This window comes from Rhinatrema bivittatum, chromosome 4 (genome assembly GCF_901001135.1).
Source record: "Rhinatrema bivittatum chromosome 4, aRhiBiv1.1, whole genome shotgun sequence".
Classification (NCBI taxonomy): Eukaryota; Metazoa; Chordata; class Amphibia; order Gymnophiona; family Rhinatrematidae; genus Rhinatrema; species Rhinatrema bivittatum.
Window position 1 is genome coordinate 440,842,234 of NC_042618.1, and position 23,336 is coordinate 440,865,569.

A 23,336-nucleotide genomic window follows, 5' to 3' on the forward strand; every position below is an offset into this window, starting at 1 on the left:
TTCCATGATTATAGAATATCAAAGAAACCACTTTGACTAAATGACAAAAAGCAGCAAGATGTTAAATTCTCTGTTGCTTATTTCATTGCTTGTTAGCATACATGTGTTCTGTGCATGCCTTTCTCATTAGGTGTTAGGTTTGTGACCTCATTCTTTCTTCCTGTAAGAAGTCCGGATTCCCATTAGTAATACTCAAGGGTATGCTTTACTATCTGCCGTGCCACTATGGGATCATTAGACAGGACGTAACAGCAATTGTTTGGTAGAACATTAGCACATTCAGACACATTATGGGCTTGGTCATCCTGCACTAAATACTTATGTTGCAAAAAGCAGCATTAGGATAAGAAATGTTTGAATAATGCAGGCTTTTGGATCACCTTGGGTCTCTTCCTCAGGTAATCTTTGGACACTGTGTCTTTGTTTTATATACTTTTAATCTAGAAAAGTGTAAAGTTCATGTTAAGAACAACTTGAAATAGGATACAAATTCATACTAAGGAAATATGAAAACCAGGAGCAGAGGGAAAAACACCAATAACATTTTTTTAATTAGCTCACATTTGTTCATACTAAAGCAAAAAGTATCTATTTATATTCTTCCTGTTTAGCACACAAACCAAAAGGGTCCAATATAAAAAGTTAAGCTAATTCAATAAAAGGCAATAATAAAAAGGAAAACAGCTGCATTTTCAGGCATACCCTACCTACATACTGGAAATAGGTAACAGCTCTCTCTTAAAATAGTAACAAAACAGACTGGGAGCAATAGTGACCACCTGCACCTTAAAAGTTCTAGAATCAAGGACAACCTTCGCTGACTGGGATCAGAATATGAATCTATCATTAACACCCTTAACACATTTACAGGGAAAATGTAGTATAACTGAGCACCAAAAGAAACAACTGGCACATTGAAATAAGAATCTTTCTTCTCTTGCGTAATTTTACAGAGATCAGAAAATATCCAAATTCTATGCCCCAGAAATGAAATGTTTTTGTTGTAAAAGAAAAGACAAGAATTGTGTTCTGGTCTGATTCAAAAATAAATCAGACCAGCAAAATAGCCCTTCTTACTTCCTCTTACATAGATCTCTCTCCAGATTCCCAGTAAGATCTGGGATGTCCATGGAGAGCTACTTCAAGATCCTCTTGATGACCACCATGTTTCTTATAAAGAATGCATTACATACACTCTGTTAGTGGAATAGCCTCTGCAAGCATCTTTAGAATCCCTAAAATATATTTTATGCGCATCAACTTGCAGTACATTAGAAGATTTAGAAGTATTTAAAAATCTTATATTCAGATGCCTGACTTGATTTTCCCGTCTGTGTGACTAATTCTGAATCCTGGTTGTTAGAGAATTGTTACACAACAACCTGTTGCTCTAAAGTAGCTAATTTCCAGTGTTTTAACTTATGGCTTTTGGAGGGCACTTCTTCATTCAAATAAAGCTGTTGCAAAAATGGCAGGAGGAATACTGATTTCTTACAGAGGAAGTGACTCCTGGATGATTACTTTCACTTTACGCTTATGTTGATTGAAACATAATCACTATCCAGCGCGATGGCTCAGTCAAAATGCAGTCGTTGCTAGGTACATAAAAGTTCATAAGCACCTTCAACCCTCCCTTTTCAAGATTTTGATAATTAACTCCAGCACAGTCAGCAGTTTTTCCCCATTTCTCTGTAAACCCCCCTCCCCCCTGAATAATCTTATAAAAACACAGTTGGTCATCACACTTTTACATATTTAACTGTAAATGATTTCTGACTTATATTCCCATGCACCGTCTTCAGGAAGTCATCCTACATGACCTACAGTGAGAGAATCACTTTTTTTAGTTTAGTCCCGGCAGGATCCTATGACTTCCCCCACCTGCCTCTAACCAAGCTCCATCCATGTGGAGACAGAACATCTCCGCTCATGAAGCAGAAGGCATCACTCCGAACATTTTGCACTATTTGTTGCAAGGTGTTGGGTGTGCATGTCAGTGATGTATCTAGCCAGAAGGGCCTTCTAAGCCAGGGGTGGACAAACTTTGGGTTTTTTTTTTAAAACAGGGCCATATTACTGGTGCTTATCGGAGCACCCCTTGGAACTCCATGAACAGGGAGGGACAGTGGTTACAGTGGCAAATGCTCCCCATACTGAGAGGACCAAAGCAGCAACCAGACCAATAAAAAGAATAATTTAACACAATTAACCAATAGAATAATATCGAATAATTAAACTCATATAAAAATGTGGAAAGTGTTCTAAGCATCAAAATCACAGAACATATAGAAAGACATGGTTTAATGGAACAAAGTCAGCATGGCTTTACCCAAGGCAAGTCTTGCCTCACAAATCTGCTTCACTTTTTTGAAGGGATTAATAAACATGTAGATAAAGGTGAACCGGTAGATATAGTATACTTGGATTTTCAGAAGGCGTTTGACAAAGTTCCTCATGAGAGGCTTCTAGGAAAAGTAAAAAGTCATGGTATAGGTGGCGATGTCCTTTTGTGGATTACAAACTGGCTAAAAGACAGGAAACAGAGAGTAGGATTAAATGGACAATTTTCTCAGTGGAAGGGAGTGGGCAGTGGAGTGCCCCAGGGATCTGTATTGGGACCCTTACTTTTCAATATATTTATAAATGATCTGGAAAGAAATATGACGAGTGAGTTAATCAAATTTGCAGATGATAAAAAAAAATTGTTCAGAGTAGCTAAATCACAAGCAGATTGTGATAAAGTGCAGGAAGACCTTGTGAGACTGGAAAATTGGTCATCGAAATGGCAGATGAAATTTAATGTGGATAAGTGCAAGGTGATGCATATAGGGAAAAATAACCCATGCTACAGTTACACAATGTTAGGTTCCATATTAGGTGCTACCACCCAAGAAAGAGATCTAGGCGTCATAGTGGATAACACATTGAAATCGTCGGTTCAGTGTGCTGCGGCAGTCAAAAAAGCAAACAGAATGTTGGGAATTATTAGAAAGAGAATGGTGAATAAAACGGAAAATGTCATAATGCCTCTGTAAAGCTCCATGGTGAGACCCAACCTTGAATACTGTGTACAATTCTGGTCGCCGCATCTCAAAAAAGATATAATTGCGATGGGGAAGGTACAGAGAAGGGTAACCAAAATAAGGGGAATGGAACAGCTCCCCTATGAGGAAAGACTAAAGAGGTTAGGATTTTCAGCTTGTAGAAGAGACAGCTGGGGGGGGGATATGATAGAGGTGTTTAAAATCATGAGAGGTCTAGAACGGGTAGATGTGAATCAGTTATTTACTCTTTCGGATAGTAGAAAGACTAGGGGGCACTCCATGAAGTTAGCATGTGGCACATTTAAAACTAATTGGAGAAAGTTCTTCTTCACTCAATGCACAATTAAAGTCTTGGAATTTGTTGCCAGAGGACGTGGTTAGTTCAGTTAGTATAGCTGTGTTTAAAAAAGGATTGGATAAGTTCTTGGAGGGAGAAGTCCATTACTTGCTATTAATTAAGTTGACTTAGAAAATAGCCACTGCTATTACTAGCAACGGTAACATGAAATAGACTTAGTTTTTGGGTACTTGCCAGGTTCTTATGGCCTGGATTGGCCTTTGGTCTGACCCAGTATGACATGTTCTTATGTTCTTATGCTGCCTCTATATAAGTCCCTGGTGAGACCTCATTTGGAATACGGATCCCACACGTTCAAAAGAGATAAACCGATTAGTCGGTCCAAAGAGTGGCTACTAAAATAAGTGCTCTTCGTTCTAAAGCATATGGGGATAGATTTAAAGATCTACTCAACACTATTGTCACATTGAGCAGGAGAGCCCTGAATGCCTTGACCTTCAGAATGTGTGTCGGCACCTTTAATATTTGCTGAACCGTTGACGTTTAGAATTCCGGTTTTGAAGTTTATGATCCCATCACTGGATACAGGTGTTGGTTTCTGATAGAAATGCGCACACATTTTCTCGTTTTGAATATTTCAAATAGAGAATATAGTGTGCTACTGTGAGGCACATTCTTTTGGGGTTAATTTCCCCTGAGGAAGCCCCCAGGATGTGGGCTGAAACAAAGAATTCTTTGTCAGGACTGATTCAAAAACAGAGAGTGATATATAAATCTTTAAATCAGCAGTGAATTTAAAGAAGTCTTTTTGAATGAAAGGGAGTTATAAAGAAGTTCTTGTAGTAGCACTATGTCGGCAGTGATTCAGACATCAGATATTGGATTTATTTATGAATTGTGTTAAGCAGTCTTTTGAACAAGTGGCTTTTTTTTCATCAGGCTATGTGTTGAACATTTAGGAATTGGTTCAAAGGATACATTATAAATATTTTATATTATGTTTAACAGGATTTTGCACTGTTAATTTTATATGCCAGAATTCTGTACAGATCATTGTTTAAAATGAACAGTATGAATGGTGGATTGATATGATAGCTTGAATGGGTATGTTAGTAGTGATGTATGATGTGTTTTAAAAGGTTTAGGGACTGATTCCAGTGATGGTTAGGATTTAAGACAATTAATATAGCATTTCTCTTTGCACTTATGTATTGATTTAAAAAATATGAAAGCTTTTGCAAGTAAACAATAATATATTTTAGATGTACTCTCTGTGTAGTTTTTAAGTTATATGTGAGAGAGTACTTTTTATACCTGATTTTGTATCCTTCATTGTGTTGGGCACCTATGAATACACCAGGCTTCGGTACCAGTGACGCAACTGTTTGTCACCAATCCCTTTGTATTCAGGGAGGATTGGAAGTTCAGAAGGAGACGTACTCCACTTCCCACCTCCTATCTCAAGAACCCTTTCTCCGTTCAGGCTTCTGGAACAAGGACTTCTTCTTGAGACACCAGGTCCCATATGTTCTGCGGTGCCCTTGATTTCCACATAGCCCCCAAAACAGCTATTACAAAGTCCAGATAATCTTCCAGAAGACCCATTCTGGTTTCAGAAGAGGGTTTTCTATCCCCAGTGTCTGGCTAGAGGGCATGGCAGCCCTTAGACCAAGTTGCATAATTGGTAAGAACTTTCTTTGCCTCCCTGGAGGCTAAGAACAAGGAGAGCACTCTTCAATCTCTCCTCTTCAGGATGTCAGATTTGCTCCCTCAGGAGGAAACTTTTATTCTGGACCCTGGGGGGTACAACTTCACAACCCTCATGAGGGGTTCAAGTCCTCACCACTCTCTCACAGTAGAGTCTAGCCCCCAAATCTAACAATGATCCCACCTCAGTCTCCAACATCATCATTTCCTAGCATGTAGCAGATGGACTCAGGACCAATGGGTATAGTGTACTCCTGATAGCAGTTGGAGACGGATCAGATTTCAGTCTGACGTCAGCCCTAGTCCATATACCCCTGCAGGAAGTGCAGCTCTTCAGTATTTTCCATCTCCATAGCAGTTAGGGACTCTATGCACGCTAGCACAGCGTTAGAGTAATTTTTACCAAAGAAAACCAAATTTAGAAGAAATCTTATCTCTACAGACGAGCCCCACTCTCCTGCGGTGACACCCGTTGGGTTCCTCCCCCAGTTGAGATTTCCCGAGGTGATTTCCGCGATCCCTCGGAGGTAAGCCTCGGTCCGGCAGCCGACCCTCGGCGGAGACCTAGCCGCCGACATCGGGTGAGGCTGAGAGGCAGTGGGTGCAACCTCGAGCGTGGCGGTGAAGGTATTTTCCCTCTCCCCCTGCAGCCGGAGACCACCTGGAACGAAACTGGGAAGCGCTGAGACAAGGTAAGGTAGAAATCTATTTAAAAGTCTCCAGTCTCCGAAGCTCGAGGAGACTGGGTTGATCGGCCCTAGCTGACCCCTCATAGAACTTGGCAATGTGGTCATACCTGGACACCATTGTCAGTACTCACTCCACATATGAGGTATTTGCTTGGTTGAACTATGACGAGCGGTTCAGAGAGAGGAAGGCGGACACCCCATCCATGTCCTGGGGCACTCATGGTGTCTACTTGTGGCTGACCCACATGACAGTGCGGAGCTCGGAGGCTCAAGTTACTGATCACTCTTTTCAGCCCCCTGGGGGGGCTCCCATTGTCAGGGACGGGCATCTAACACCGCTGAAACCTGCTGGCAATATAATAAAGGGGGGGGGGGGGTGTACAGCGCAGGATTGTAAGTACAAACACATTTGCACCTCCTGCACCGTGAGTCACCCCACCACCAAATGTACAAAGAAAGCTCCTGGTGGTAGAGGCAAGTAGTCCCGATGCCAGTCAGGTGGGAATAGCTGGTGCCAGGTCTCAGCCTTTACCCCAATAGGTGTGCAGCCATCGAGTCACATGAATGTGCCTTCTGCTACCAGGTTTGCCAAGGTTGTCAGGGAAAAGTTATCAGATTAATCTCAGTAGTGTTGCAGGCCCCTTCCCCTGCCTCCCTTCAACAGAATGGTTTTATCACCATTGGTGGTGGTGCTCAAGAAAGAGCTGGGTAAGTTTAGACTTATACATAACTATTCTCACCCGGATGGTCACGCATTGAATGATTTCATCCTCCAGGAGACCAGTCGGGACCTGAGCCTTTCACACAGCCTTTCACGTTGCACCGGCTAAGCAGCACGGCGGGTCTCAGGGCATAGTCCAAACCAATCTGGTGGGCCTTGCCTTTTTTTTTTTTTTTTTTTGCAAAGGCCCAAGGTTTGCCCAACCCAATAAGGGACTTTGCAGTTAGACATGCTCTTGCAAGGTGGGCCAAATACAATCCACAAGTCCCTGATGTGTGCCGTCCTATTCTCCACGATCACCTGCTTGCCCTATGGTGGTTTGCCTTCGGTGGCACTGGATCATTTCCAGCTGGAATTGTTCTAAGCCGCATTTTGCACAGCATGCTTTGCACATGTCACGTGAGCGAATTAGTTGCTGCAGCCAGTTGTAGAAACGATCGCTCAGGTCTTCGAGCTTGCAATCTTTCCATCACTGATGGAAAACTGACTCTCCAGATATGGAGATCAAAGACCGTTCACACTCACTGAAGAACTGGGTTTGGTTACATGTCCCGTTGCCAATGCGGTGCGCTAGGGGGCACTCGGGCATTCCCGGGGGGGGGGGGGGGAAATACAGTTTCTTTGCATTCCAACTCACTCCCTATGAGCAAGTATCAATTTAATGCTATCCATAAGGGAATCCTGGATGTGACCGGCCTGAAGTAGGGAACAGTTCAGAACTCATTCTTTCCAAATTGGGGCAGCTTCATGCATGGCTGCATCTGGGTTGTCTGGTACTACTATCCAGCATATCGGCAGATGGCGCTCGCCAGCATACCTGTCCTATATTAGACAGGTAAATGGATCCCCGGGACTCGGCGCACCTTAGCGATTTGGGTATAGAATCTCACAAATGTGATCATCTCCCCCCCCCCCCCCCTTGTGGCAATTTAACATTCTGTCTTTTCAGGCCCCCATTGGTGACATCAGTTGATATGGATCACTGGACACTCATTTGTGACCTGGGCAGAGCAGTGAGCAATAAAAAAAATACCATCGGCGGGCAACTGGGCGTATCGCCAATGAATGGGATAGTGTGATTGCTGGGTCAGAGAGGCATGCGTTGGGACCAGCTTGTACACCTACTGGGGCAGCAACTAACAAGATTTGCCCCTCCAGAGGTATTTATCATACATCTCGGAGGCAACGATTTGGGAGCCAAGCCCCAGGGTGCCTGCTCCTGGACAATATGAAGAATGACATCGCGATCATAAGAACATAAGAAATTGCCTTGCTGGGTCAGACCAAGGGTCCATCAAGCCCAGCATCCTGTTTCCAACAGAGGCCAAACCAGGCCACAAGAACCTGGCAACCAAAACCAAGAAGATCCCATGCTGCTGATGCAATTAATAGCAGTGGCTATTCCCTAAGTAAACTTGATTAATAGCAGTAAATGGACTTCTCCTCCAAGAACCCACCCAAACCTTTTTTGAACCCAGCTACACTAACTGCACTAACCACATCTTGTCCTTAATGCCCTGCACCAGGCTTATTTGGTCATAAGTCATCCCCTGTCATCAGTTCCTGAACTCGCCATTCTGGGGACAGTGGATGAAGAAATTAAATAAGCAGATCGGCAATTTCATTGAACAATGGGGTGACTTGCATGTAAGGCACCACGACTGATTTCGTGTGGATTGCATGGAGCTGTTTTGCAACAATGGCATGCATCTCTCAGATATGGGACAGGACTTGTTCTCGAACAATTTGAAGTGTGCTATTCACAGGGTGGTGTTGGGCTCCTAGTCATTAGTTGCAGTTGGTTGGGGGAGGATCTCGGATAAGCTGTACAGCTACCCAGGCCCTATGGCGAGGTACCCAAGCCAGGAGGGGGGCCACCAGTTGGAGACAGTGCACAGCATGTGGTATAACCTACTTTGATGCGATGGGGGCTGTCTGTTGCCAGGGCCCATCGGCCCCGAAGCAGCGACAGACCAGACACCCCATCCTTCAATTGGGCAGTCACCTTGCTTGGGTGGCACGGATGACCTGAAGATATTTACCTCCCAGAAGGCAGGGCTTTGCTTGCTTGCGGCAGGCCACAGGTGGCATGCTGCCTGCACAGAATGGGGGCACTCGACATCTCTATCTATGTTATAGCTTGGGTACACGGTTATGGTTGTATATTAATAAAGCTGCAGACCTTTTTACCCCACATCTGGTCTCTATGGTATTTTGGAATCTGTGTGGGTGCTGCTGTCACGCCCCCTCCCCTCTTTTAGTGACAAATGGTTGCGGCTGCCCGGATTAGTCAGGGGATAGTTTTTTTTACTTTTATTTCTTTGGTTTTTGTACTTTGAAGCCATGTATCTACATACATGGTTCAGTTGATGCTAAGTCAGTGGCTCCTAAAGGAGCCTAGGTTTGGTTTGCTAGTCTTTGATGCCTCTAGTAGGGGGGCACCAGAGAAAAGTTGTAATGTCTAATGGGGGGCAGGGCCCCACCCCACCCCACAAACTAGCTTGAAATAGAGCAGTGATCTTTCTTTCTATGCCTGACAATCATGTATACCTTCCCTGGCTCTGTAATTAGTGACATTATCATTTGTAATGCATCATGAAAGTTTGAGGCTCTTGGAAATGTAAACATTTGTTTTGGGTCTCCATCTGATTCTTTACATTTTAAAATTTTTGTCAAAGCATCAGAAAATTAGTTAAATATTTGAGACCTAAAACAGAGTAAAGGCATTTAGTTTTATGCTTTGCCTTTAAAGCAGATCATAATTCACAATTACAATCAAGTTAAATGTGTTTAATTCAAATGTGTAAAAATCTAGAAAATGACAATATGTAAACAGCCATGAGCATGTGTGATTTTGCACACACAAAACTAATGCAAGTGATCAAAATATTTTTAGTACAGTTAAGAATGTCTTTGCCTTATATCTGTATGATATTGTGTGTGCATCTGTTCTATTTCCTTCATTAGAAACCAAATGTCAAATGCTCCATACTAAATCTCATAATTGTAGTTTAATAAATACAGTTTATTATAGTCATACACATTGAAATCATCCAGCAGCACTGTCACAAAATGCATTATCCACAGGTTTCCAGCAAGACCCCTCTGGCTAAGTGCAGGAATTCCTGCAGCTGACGGCATACAGTCATTGTCTTATTCTTTTGAAGCTGTTGGTAAACTTTTCAGCTGCACTATTTATCTCTGTTCCTTTGTAGTAATTTTTGGTGATTTTCTCACCTCTTTTGAAGTAGTGTGCCTTATTTTTGTTTTTACTTTAGTTCTCCACTTAGGTTTTTTTGGCATCATTATAATTCAGCATTACAATTTTTCTTTTTTCCAGTGTCAGGAGACCTCTTCTTTGATGGCTTCTAACAGGCTTTCTCAGCTGCACTGATAAATGGGCAATATGAAAAGGAAAAACAAAGTTTTTTTCTTTTTTGATTTTGCATCATCAGTTTTTCCAACAATGGCAGAGAAGATAGCCAGCAGCATCAGGAACTGCCCACACTCTGATCAGAAAATGGATCATGCTGTATACCTTTACAGCAGGTATGGGCAATTCCGGTCCTCAAATGCTGCAAATCAGTTGAGTGTTCAGAATACCCCTAATAAATATGCATATGAGAGATTTGCATGCACTCTGCCTCAGTTGTATGCAAATCTATTTCATGCATATTTATTAGGGATATCCTGAAAACCCGAATGGTTTGTGGCCCGTAGGGATTGGAATTGCCCATCCCTGCTCTACAGCATCTGATCTAAGAAGCCTAAAAAAGCCATTAGGATCCTCAAAACTAGATTACTATCTCATTTTGATGAGCTTAAGTCTGGTGCAAGCTTGTTGGAGCCAAGGAAGTTTGTAGCCACATCAACTGTTGGAAGCTCAGATGTACTGAAGAAAGTATTGACTCTTTTTTAGTGCTGAAATTTAAGGTTAGATTAAGAAAATGAGTCAAAATTGGTCTCTGAACACACAAGCATGACACCAAAAAGAAATGGTGTTAAAAGCCTATTGAAGAAGCAAAATCTGAGCCAATTTCCTTTGCATGATTCTGAAGGCAGAAAGTTACTGGAGTGCCCTACCATTCGAGAAGTGGTTGCATTTGGAAGAAAGCTCTCCCTTCCATCCAACATGCTTACTGTGCCAATCTCTAGAGGTCTAACTTTGAGCTTTAAGGGCATCTTGAGACATCCCAAAGCAAGTCATTTCTCCTGCTGAGTCCTTTTGATTCTTTGGATCAGCAAATTTTAAGGAGAATCTTAAGAGACAAGTGGTAGAAGTGGTTACTCGGCATACGAGGAGAGCTAAACAGCAGATGGTTTAGACTGGTTTAGCTCCACTCAAAGCATCAAGTGGTCCACTTGCTGCAGCCTCCCCTGTGCAATTGAGCATTTTTGGCTTTTTGTCGATCTTTGAGCATTGAGGTTTGATGTCTGTGCCAAGCTTGCTGAGCTGTAGTCAAATAACTTTTAAGAGTGAAGCCTTCCAGATAATTAAAAGCATCTGGCTCTGATGCCTTAAGTCGTCTGGTTGACTCTAAGATCATCACACCCTCTATGGTCGCCTCCAAATTACCATAGAGTGGCTGTAGGTAGTCATAGGAGTTCTCCCTTATAAGTTAGAAGAAGTTAATTTCAAAGAAGAATTGTCATCTGAGCTTGTCTTGGACTCTTCCTACAAAGGCTAGGAATTGGTGGTCTCCTGAGAATTTTGCTTCAGTTTTATACAGACTCTGGTGGTCTATCCACAATTAATTACAGGTGAAGGAATTGCCCAGGGCACCATTGTTCAGCCTTCTCAAGAACTTGGACACCTTAAGAGTTGTTTTTAGTGTCTTTCCACCCTTTCTACTAGGAAGTGCCAAAGAAAATATGGGAAACCCCATACTCTATTTTCTTGGTTGATGATGAGGTGGGCACTTAATATTGTGTCTGAGGGGTTTGATTGGTCCCAACTGCCCCACATCAGTTTGTGGTGGTTGAATCTGTACTAAAATGGGTCAGAATTTCTAAGAAAAATGCCTTGGTACATCCCAAGATGTGAACTTCAGATCATTTTGGTAGGAGACCATTATCAGAATACCATGCTCCATTACCACATAGCATCCTGCCAGACTTACATGGCCCAGCATTCTGGAAAGGAGACAGGGATTCAAGAGGATCAAGGGGGATTCCAGTAGCCATGTTCTACCTGAACAAGCAGAGAGCAACAGGATCTTGCCTTCTGTGTAAGTAAGTTGTCATGCTATGGAGCTGGGCCATATCATACAGGACAAGCCTAAAGGCCACTTATTTAGCAGAAAAGCTGAAATGCTAGTTGGACCACAAACATGATTCCTGAGTTACTACTGTAAACATTAATTGTTCTTGGTAAGGAATGGATCAGAAGAGCCCTATTCTATTTAAACAGAACAAAATCCTTTAGGAAATAATCACAATTATTTCTAGCCAAGGTCTGCAAATTTCTAAACAAATCCTGTCAAGATATCTTTCACAGTATATCATGCATTGTTTTTCAACAGCAGGAATTAATCTTTCACAGAAAATTAAGCCGTATTAAATAAGAGCGACTGCAGCAACGATGGTACTTCATCAGTCATCCTGAATCCAAGATATCTCCAAACAGCTACATGGTCATCAGCACGTGCACTTACAAAACATTACTGTCTGGAACAGGATTCACATAAAGAGAGTGCATTTGGCCAGGCGGTCTTGAAAAATCTATTTAAATGCAAAACTTCAACTACTCTTTTACATTCCACAGATTGCAAAGAAAAAAAATTTGGTTAACACAATCCTTAGCTAGGGAATCCCCAGTTGTGCAGCTGACATTGTTCCTGCTTATCCACGGAGAAAGCAAATATACTTATCTGTAGGTGATGGTCTCCGTGGACAGCAGAACAATCAGCCACACAAATTCATCCCGCCTTCCAACTGTAAAGGACTGAGACATGTTTGACAATAGCATGGGAATTTCTGTGCATGCTCAATAGAAAATTTTGTTATGAGCTAGAGAGAGAATGCTCCAACACCGTGCTGTTGGATGATATCCCCTACTTGTGTAGCTGACTGTTCTGCTGTCCACAGAACACCATTTACAAGTAAGCATATTCACTTTTATCCTAGCTATTTTTTGACTAGTGTCCTGATGGATAGATTCTGTAGGACTGGAAGCGAAATTTAATTCAATCAGGTTGGAAATTTTTCCTTAAAAGCCACAAGACTCCTTCTAGTCACTGGTGGACAAGGTAATGGAATGCAGAAAGTGCATGGTTTGATCTTGGATGTTTTTGAAATGGCATTGAGAATGTCTGCTGTGGGGATTGGTGCCTGCAGACTTGTCTGGCTGCAGGCCTCAAACCTCTGACCAGAGGTCCAGGAAAGACTAATAGGCATACTGTGTTCTGGAGAGAAACTACATCTCTCCATTGCCACTTCAGGTCCAACTTTCCCTTCCAGGAAGTCAGAGAGGATGGGGAAGAGGAGGCACTTATTTTTCAACCGAGGCTACCCTATGCCGCCTCAGTTCCAGACACAACAGTCCCTGTTTGCCTGGGATGGGGTTTTGACTGAATTGTGGAGAACATTGCCTGCATTCCTGTAACTGTACCAGAGGACCTGCCCATTGGAGGCAAGCTGAAGTTTTACATAAACCATTGGCCCAGTGTAGTTTGGCATATGAGTCCACAGCATCATAAGAAGGTGGTACAAACTGCTCTGCTGACTTTGGTTAGGGTCACTTGCTGCATCAGGAACTGCTTCCAAAGGAGCTTCCCTTCTTAGAGGTCAAAGTGGTCAAACACATTCAATCAAGGGGAAGATGGTGGGGATTCTACTCCAAGTATTTATTGATTCCAAAGAAAACAGAAGAACTCCATCCCATTCTAAACCTAAGGGCCTTGAACAAGTTTCTAAAAAGAGAATAATTCAGATGGTTACCCAGGGCATCTTAATCCTTTCTTCAAAAAGAAGACTGGCTGTACTCTCTGTTAATCTCAAAGATGTTTACACCTACTTTGAGATTCCATTGTCACAAGAAATATCTTTTTTTTTTTATAGTTTCAAATGAATGGGTTTTATTTCACTACATACCTGGTAATAGAGGGAACGTTTGTGACTGTTAGTAAAGTGACAATAGAATTTAACATGTTTTGAATGCTCAGTAGTAAGGGAAAACATCCTACTTCAGCCCAGATAGCCATTTTCAAGACTACTTTCAGCCAGTGTAGTATAGATTTCTTTTAATTTACAAATTTTGTTATTTCTTGGATTTTTTTTGTTTTTTGCAGTCTAACCTTAAAAAGCACAGATGACACGCTCATCAGATACTGTGACATGATTTTTTAAATCTGTATAAATGAACATATATAGGCAATTTTACAAAAGCCCTTTCACCCAGGTTAATCAGAAATAGCTCTTTAAAATTGATCTGCTTATGTCCACTTATGTGTGTGTTTGTTCTGGGAGTGAGGACAAGGCTGAAGGTTCATCTGTGGTGCCTAATACCCTTGAGCCAGTCCTGTCTGGCTGTATGTACTTTTGAGACACTGAACAGTACACAGAATACAGATTTTTTTTTTAAATCTTATGTAATGTAGTTGTAATCCTAATAAATACCTGTGATTTGTGAATAATTCAGTGTAAAACTGCATGTAGGTAGAGAGAAAGTCACTCCTAGCTGTCCTTCTGCTCTACTGCCAATTCCTGACTCCGTGCTTTCCACCTGGCTGCGCCAAGTGCTTGGAACAGACTTCCTGAGCTAGTGCATCATGCTTCCTCTCTCATCTTGTGTAAATCCCATCTAAAACCACACCTTTTTATTTATTTAGAGGTTTTATATACCATCGGTCCATGTGGAAATCGCTAGATCACTACGGTTTACATTGACATTCACAAATTATATACCACAAGTGATTCCAGCAATATCATTACAGCAGTATCATTCATAGTTATTAGTGACTAGACTGAGGGGATTGTGTTTGTGATATCCCAATAAATAATACCTTTTTGAGGCTGCTTTTAAGTATTAGGCCTGTTGGTCCACCTTCAGCCTCATTGACTAATTTTAACAATTGTCTGTTGATCTGTATGTTTGTCTTGATTAGATTATAAATTCTAAATCAGGGTTTCTCAACTGGTGTCAAGCAGCACACTAGTGTGCGGTGGCTGGAGTGCACGTGTGCTGCAGCTGCAGTTTCATTTCCTGTTTCCCTTCTGGCCTGCAGAATGTCTTCCTGCCAGCAGGGGTGTCGGAGAGCAGCGCTTATCGGCACCTGCTTCCCCTCTGCTGGCTCTCCTGTGCAACAAACTATAGTCTTGTGAGACCTGCTGACCCCCTGCAATTCAGATTGCAGAGGGAGGCTGACAAAGGAGGAAGAAGCAGTACTTGGTAAACCTGCTCCCAGACGTTTGCTATTCAGGGATGTGGAGTGGAGTGGGGAAAGGGACAGATGAATGTTCCATAGTATATGTGTGGGGGGGGAGAGAGGGAAGGTGGTGATGCCAGGAGATGGGGGGGGGGGGGTAGGGAAATTGATGCCAGGTGCTGGGGGGAGAAGGGTGGAGGGAGAGGGAAGGTGATGAAGCCAGGGTGTAGGGGAAATGGAAGATTGATGTCAGTGGGGGAGAGGAGTGGAGAGAGGGGAAATGATGGTGATGCCAGGAAGTGAGGTAGAGGGCAAGTGATGCCTAGATGGAAGGGAAAGGGAACAAAGTGATTGGCATGGGGAGTGGAGGGAGAGGGAAGAGAAAGCGATGCCAGGGAATAGAGAGAGAAATTGATGCTAGGGGCTAATGGAGTGGTGGAGGAAGAGGAAAGGAGATAATACCAGGGGACGGAGAGGTGAAGGCAGAGGGAATGAGATGTCTGAGGGAGAGGGAAAGGTGATGATGCGAGGGGGATGGGGAAGAAAGAGGTGGTGGAAGGTGTTAATGCCTGGGGATGGGTGGAGTGTGTTAATTTGGTTTATTTTCTTAAATAAACAACTAGGCAGTTGTCTTATAATTAAATAATTTTTATTATTGAGAGGAGTAAAGGAGCAACTAACAGAACCTTATTAAAAGCAAATAAAGTACAAAGAATTCTGAAGGTACTGAGATCAGATCTCCGCTAGCTGCCTGCATAGTGGCAGAAAAAAGATGCCAGTCAAATGGTCCTTTGTTCTAACCAAAACTTTATACCGTTCTTATCTCTGTCACACCCATTTCCCCTTTGCCCTTATTTCGTATTACTTCTTGCATTTTCTCTGGAATCTATAACATTCCTGAGCACACATCCACCACAGTACTTGGTATCTGTGTGTTACATGGCACATACGATTAGGGTCAGAGGCCTAGTATAAGGGTTGTTACTTCCAGAAACATTTAAACTACGTTTTCCTATTATTCCTCAAGAGGGAAGGAGATGATGCCAAGGGATGAGTGAAAAGGATGGAAGCGGAAGGAAGGAAATGATGCCAGGGGGTGAGAAGATGGAAGGGGTTGATGTGAGGAGTTGGGAAAGAGTTGGCGTTAATGCCTGGAGGTGGGAGAAAGGGGTAGAAGGAAAAGAAAGGTGGTGGTGATGCCAGGGAGTGAGGGTGCGGAAAGAGATGGTGGGAGAGGGAAGGTGATAATGATGCCAGGGTTGTGGGAGATAAGGAAGGAAAGATGCTGGGGAGAAGATGGGAGAAGCATAATTATGATGCTGGGGGAAAAGGGAAGGAGAAGGTGGTGATGGGGAAGTGGGAAGTGTGCCACAACGAAGTGACCGCTGTGCCAGGTGTGCCACGAAACAAAAAAAAAAGTTGGGAACCTCTGTTCTGTTTGTACAGTGCTGCATATGTCGAGTAGTGCTGTAGAAATGTTAAGTAGTAATAGTCTTTTCTGATTTTACTGTTGAGTATGCCAAATTTGATATTCTATTACATTTCATTCGTTTTTGACCTCTTGTTTGCATAGCTGAGACCTGATAGCAGAAATAAGTTATTGACTCCTGCTGGAGAGGATGTTGTTCCTCTTCACTAGTGTAGGTTGCAGTTATTCAAACTGAAATCAACTAGTATAAATCGATTATATATTAAAGCTGTAGTACTTGCTAGAGATTATTCAAAATATCAACTTTTAGGCTTCTTGGTTCTGTAGCCTACTCTTTTGGTGTTATTTTTGCCTTGATTTTGTCCTACCCTTCCCCCCCCCCCTCCCCCCATTTCATAAGTTAGAATAAAGAGTTCTTCATTATAGTCATATATCCTTTATTTGTAAGGATCTCCTCTGAGTCCACCCTTGTCATTTTATATTCCTACATCTTGGAATAAATCTTTCATCAAATTCTGTTAAAAAAAAAAAAAAAAAGTCACTATTTTATTTATTTATTTAAAAGTTTTTATATACCGCACATTAAGACATTTACATGTCCATCTAGGCTGTTTACAGGCACTCATACATAGTTTAAAAGACAAAAATAATACAGTGTAAAGTAAGTTCATACACGGTGGTTGGCCTTAAAGCGATACGACTGAAGGTATTACTGAGTTTATTGTATTCTGTAAGCGTCGTTAAACAGATAAGTTTTTAACATTTTTTGAATTCTGTATGAATTCATTGCATTCTTGTCTGTTCAGGTCTGATTCAATAATTAGTTTTATGTAGGTGACAGGGAGTCCAAGCAATCACTGATATTTTAAGAGTAAGAAGATTTTGATACTTTTTGATACAAGGACTCAAAGGGCTACACCCAGTGAGATAGTCATACAGTATTTTCCAGTTTGAAGAAAAGTTATTTGCAATCTCTACCACAGCGTGTCCGTAGTTCGATTCTCAATGAGTAACTACATCTTGATTTTCCAGGACTGAGTTTTTTTTGTTATTTGTATTTGGGTTTTTTTTATTCTTTGTATTTTATGGCCTGATGAATGTTTTTGTCTTCATATTGAAGATAACCTGGATTAAATAATTAAATAATGAGAAAAAAAAACCCAAACTTGGACCAGTTGCAGTTGGATGTTTTTGTACGTGGGGACAGTTGTCCTGTAGTTTTGTGTTTGGGGATTTTCTTCTGTTTGCTGGTTGACTTCATGCTGGAACCCTATTCCAGTTTTCCCACATTGCAAGATGAAGCAGTTTTTCTCTATGGATAATGGTGCAAGAGCAGTGAGAGGAGGTAACACCTAAGATGAACAAATTTAACAACAATCTTCATTGCTGTTATATTTCGAATGCTGTTCTTTATTTTTGGCACTGTGGCTTGGATTATTTTATTTAAGTTGCAATAAAGACTATTTTATTTGAACACCATTCTTTGACTCCTGAGTTTCTCCTGATCTTCCTGCCTTTGTCGGTTGCCTTTTATTGCTCCTTCTCTGAACTGGTTGGAACCTGTTGGAGGTCCTCTATTTTTAGTGTGGACATTGAGAGTAAAGAGTGGATAGACACACCAGGGACCCTGAAGATTACTCTTTCTCCCCATCTGGACTGAACCTGGACCCGTACCACCCCAAAGTGATGGATACCACATCCAACTTGGGGACCTGTTACATGTAAATCATCAAGAACACACATTCTTCAACTCGTACAGAATTGTCCAAAAGAAAATGAAACAAAGCTTTCTGGTGGATTCCATGAAAGGCAAGGAGGCTACATTCAGTCACAAGAATGAATAAAAAAAAAAAATAGAAGCCATGCAACATGCATCAGTGCCATCCTTTTGCACTAGAGACTCCTTGGTCTTTCAGTGGTTCTGCTATGAGGTTTTCATGTTTGCTTTTCTTTTTCTTTGTTCATGCTGGAACTTATGTCCCACTTTAATAGGTTGTATTTTTTGCACAGGCAGTAATTTCATTGGTCAGGTTTCTGGAAGATGTCCTGCTTGTTAAATGTTTCAAAAGAGCAGCACATTGAAAATACTTTTTTTAGATAAATTCACTTTGCAGTTGATACAAAATTCTCAAGGTCTTCCTGCTTTGTTCTGACTCTTTTGGAAGTGTCCAAGAAGCTATCACTGTGTAAACTTTCTAAAATTCCTCCTTCTTGGCCACTCCCACTTTGTGAATCTAAATTGGGGCACTTCCTTGTTGATTGCCCCAAGAAACCCATGTAGACATTATGCAGAGATAAGTGGAAATAATTTTTCCCTAGGCTCATTTTAAAAAAGGTTCTTTCTGTTCAATACTATAAAAAGCTTTATTAATTAGAATTCTAATTTAACTTTAATGTAGGAGGCACCAGTTCCTTAGTAATTTCTCACTATGCTATCTGCTGACAGCTATGTAATTATGGTTGAGCAAATAAAATATATTTTCACATGGTGGTACAATTACCTTGGTTGATTGTAATGCTATCTACATTGGCCTTCCTATTTCAACTTTAAGACCTTTACAATTACTTTTGAATTTGGCTGTATGGCTCATATCAGGTATGAGCCATAGGGATCATAGCCCAGTTCTTATCAATCTACATTGGTAATTAATTTTACAACACATTGAATGCAAAAAAGGTACAATGGTTTTCAAACTCAACACTGATTGAACTTCCTGATCCAATGCTCTTTTGAGGATCTATCAGCCTAGTTACTCCTTGAGGTCCTCTCAGAGGAGTTTTCTAGACGTTCCCTCAGGCATGCTCATCTTGTAGAAACACGAGAATGTACTTTTTCTGTTGTGGCTCCTGCTTTGCAGAACTCATTCCCAGAGGCAATGTGCCTGTCAGACTATTTAAAAATTTGTAAGGTTTTGTTAAAACACCTCTTTTTAATCAGGCTTTCTTTTAAACCAGGATAGGACTTGTTATTGTCTGGTATTTTAATCTTGTATATTTATTTTATTGTTTTATGATTTCTAAATTAATGAATTGTTTAGTTTGTTTGTGTCTAGATGTTTTGAATTGTTTATTTTGTACTTAGTTTAGTGTTTTTGTGTTTAAATGATTAATCTTAATAAAGAAAGTTAATAAAGGAATCGTGTAGTTGGTGAGGGTGGAAGTATGGGACTGTGAGATTGATGTAGGTGGGGACGAGTGGGGTGCTAGTGTTGGAGATAAGGTACAAGCATGAGGTGTACTGGGTAGGGTGTGTGTATGTGGGGTGAAGGTGGTAGTGTAAATGTGTGTACATCTGGGGGGGAAGTGCTAGTGTAGGGATGTGTGTAGGTGTGCTGGTGGGCAGTGGAGGTATGGGAGGGAGGGTGAGTATTGTGGAATAGGAGGTCATCTGTGCAGGGGTGGTGGTATGTGGGGAGGGGGAGTGAAAATGGTTGTGTTAAGGGGATGGAGGAGTGGGAGGAGGATCGTATGTGTGGAGTGCAGTATGTGGTATATGTGCTGGTGTGTGGGACTTGACATGGGTGTTCTCTGTCCCCCTTGCATTCTCCTCTTCCTCTCCCCTCCTTTGCATGTGCTATTTCCTACCCGTCTCCTTTCCTCTCTGCTTTTCCCCTTATACTCCACTTCTGTACTCACCCCTTCTCCCCCACTGTGTGTGCACTGGTGGTGGTGGTATAGTGGGTGTTCTTGAGATGGGGGGTGTATGCACACTTCCCCCTCCCCCTCACACTTTCCACTTCTTCCCCTGTATATGTGTGTGTTGTGGGAGGGTGTGGTGGGTGATGGTGTAGGTGGGGATCTAGGCAGGGATTCATTTATGAGGGAAACTGGAAACTGAAGAAGAGTAGTAGTTGCACTTAGTTGTGAGTATTGCTGTTCTGTAGTTGTGTAGGTTGGTTCTGTAAGTGGTCAGGAGACTGGGGGAATGTGAGATTTGCCACTGTTTTTCGGTTCTTCTAAGGTTTTATTTGAGTTTTTTTAGTTCTGGAGAGTACCATGGTATTTTATGTTTGGGGGGTGTATGTCTTTGGTTATTAGGGGGCAGAGTTGGTTGGCAATGTTGTGTGATGATGTTCCAGGAGGCAAGGGTGGTTTCAATGTTGGTTAGGTCTAGTTTGTCAAGTGTGGGCGGGAGTGATTCAATCAGGTCCTCTGTTTTACATGGTTTCCTGAATTGGATGGTGGGGATGTTATTGGGGGAGGGGCAGGTGGGTGTGTATATGGACAGGTTTTGGTGAATTAGGGAGTGATCTGACCATAGACTTTAATTGGACAGAACTAAATGAACCTAAAAGGATTTTCATCTTCATAAGACTGTACCCATTCAGTTCCGATAACCTGAACAAAAAATTGCATCTTTTGAATCAATTTTCCCATTCAAATCATCCAAATGTACATCCCTATCCCTGGAAGATTGTTTATAAAGTGATGTCCTCTGATAGTAACTTCAAAATATTTCACATAATGAGGAATAGTTCAGCAAACCACTCTGCACCCTCCAGATTCTTTATGATGGGAAAGCAGATGAAAAGATTAACACTCCTAATGATGAGATAATTTAATCACCAGTGGTTTTGAAGATTTAAGATTAAGTAGTGCAGCCAGATGCAGAAAAAGAAACTTAAACAGTACGCTTAAAGTTTCGAGGAAATACAAACACAAACAGAAATTAATCTATGCGGTTATGTTTTACTATGGCATAGGTAGGCAATGTAATATGATTACACTTTGATACGTTGTAGAGCTGCTTTTAAATGTTGGTGTCAAGCCCTTGATGAAGCATTAAATATATTGAAATTTTAGATAAAATTGACAAATCATTATTAGCACTACAAAAAAAACATAAGCACAGGATGTCAGATTTTCAAGTAAATGTTTCAGCCAACAAACAATGCGTAATTAAAAAAAAACAAACCAAAAACAGTTCTTACTATATTCTTGATGCGAGTATGCAGGAAAAGATTAGTGTCAATCCAGACCTATGTGAAATTTACACATCAATGGTAATTTGCAAGGCATAATTTTGAGTGTGGCCTTTGAACCAAGAGTAAGTCATTTTTGACATATTAAGGGCTAACTTAACCATTTTCTGATATTACATAAGCAAATTTGTAAAAGCTCAACTGTGGCAGACCATATAGATTGGGTATGAACTTCTATAACACATGCAGGTTATGGAGTCATAAAATGTGCTTTTTCAAGTTGGCATGCCATTCTAAGCTACTCTGTATTTGGGAGGGGGAGAGAGCCCCTTAACATATAGCATGCTCGGGTGGAGGGGGCGAGAAAAGGAAGGGCAGGGTCAGGAATTCTGTAGCCCTCTCCCTGTCCTTCCTTTCATTAGGTCAGGAAGTATCCTATCATTTCATTATCAGCAGTCATCCTACCTAGCCATCCATTGCATTTATACCTAGGCAGGAATGCAGCATACATAGTGGAGAGTGTACTAGTGGGGTTGGCTAGTGAAGCAAGCAAGTCACGGCCCCTAATAGAGAGTAAAGACATAAATGCCAAAGATGATATATATACCAGATGTTTTTATTGCTGGGGGTCCTGTCTTAAAAATCAATGTATATGCACATTTATACTTGATAATGTTGAATTTGGAGCAAAAAGATGTATTGGCTGTTAGATGCAGAACCACTGTTTTATAGAGAAGAAAGGCCAAGCATTTACTTCATTAAAAAGCTGCAGAAATCATTAGCTCATACATTTTAGTTATTACTGCAAATATGTTGCTTAGATATTTTAATAATTGCTGCTACTTCTCATGTTGACATTTTGAATCTTGGTTGTCTTTTCTATACTAGATTGCAACCCTCTAATGGTTTGCTAGGAAGCCATTTGTTCCCATATTGACAGATAAGGCTCAGTTCCCTGCTCAGACTAATAATGTTTTACCTGAAAGTTCAATAATTTTTAATAAAATTGTCATTCTAAAATTGGAAGTAACTTTTAAAGACACACACTTCTGCTTTCCCTGCCACATGAGTCTCTGCTTCCTGATGATGGTCTTATTGTAAACTCAGAACATTAATATGGTAGGACTTTGGATGTTAAATACATTTTGAATAGCCTATAAGAAAAGTATATTCCATATCTCTTCTTTTCCCCCTACTAGTGAGTTCAGTGTCCATGAAGACTTGGAAACCAGCATCCTCATTTTTATTCACTGAATAGGTAGCGCACAGGCAATAGTAGTGTAAACTTCTGCAATATTTGTCAGTGCTGTTCTAGATAGAGTTAACTGCATCTAAGCATGAAAGGATAATTCATCTTTTATGAAGCGGAGCGAGCTTGTCTTGCTCCGCGTAGGTAACGGAAGGAAAAGTGAGCAAAACCAGGGGTTAAAATGAAGTGCAGAAAGGGAGGGGGAGGGTGAAGTTAATAGGCAACCAATAGGTGAGGAGAATTTTGAATGGGAAGTTAGGATTGGCTTAAAGGAGAAAGATATGCAGGAGAAACGGTTTCGTGCCTCAGTTGGTGAGGAACGGCTGAGGCAGCGGGCAGAGGCTTTCCCGCCCTCCCACCCGTTGGGGGTAAGCAGGGTAGGGCTTGTAGGTGTTAATAGGAGAAGTTGTCGTAGTAGCGGTAAACCCGAGCCCATAGGTTGTTGAATTTATGTTAGGGTTAAAAGTTGTAAGGGGGGGGGGGGGGGAAATCTTGTGTAGTGCGGGGGGGCTGCTACACGAGATTGCCAATGAGCAGGAGGGGGGCCAATGCTCTGAGGCGTGGATCAATGAAGCTCTACCACTGGAAGAGGTGGGGGGCACAATAAAAGGTGAAGATATGGGGGTATTTCTGTATTGTATAAAAATGGTTGGAGGGCTCGGGTCTTTAATAAACTGCGGCCTTTATTGTTCCAAACAAAAGATTCCTGTCATTTGTGGATGGGGTGAAATGGGGGAGAGTGGGGGAATGTGGGTTAAGAACATCAAGCGAATCTGTCATCTTCCAGTTAATAGTGATGTGGACATCTGTCCACTGAGACCTCAACTCATTTCACATAGGCCATCAAATGTTTCAAATTGTAATGACTCGGGGCTCTAATAACGTAAACCAAATTTGAATCAGTGAATTAG

The 23,336-nt window shown here is 41.5% G+C and overlaps 1 protein-coding gene across 5 annotated transcripts in view; it reads left to right on the forward strand.

The window, feature by feature from the left end:
• CDK17 (cyclin dependent kinase 17) overlaps positions 1 to 23,336 on the forward strand; it is a 407,414-nt gene that overhangs the window by 163,425 nt on the left and 220,653 nt on the right. The window lies entirely within an intron of this gene.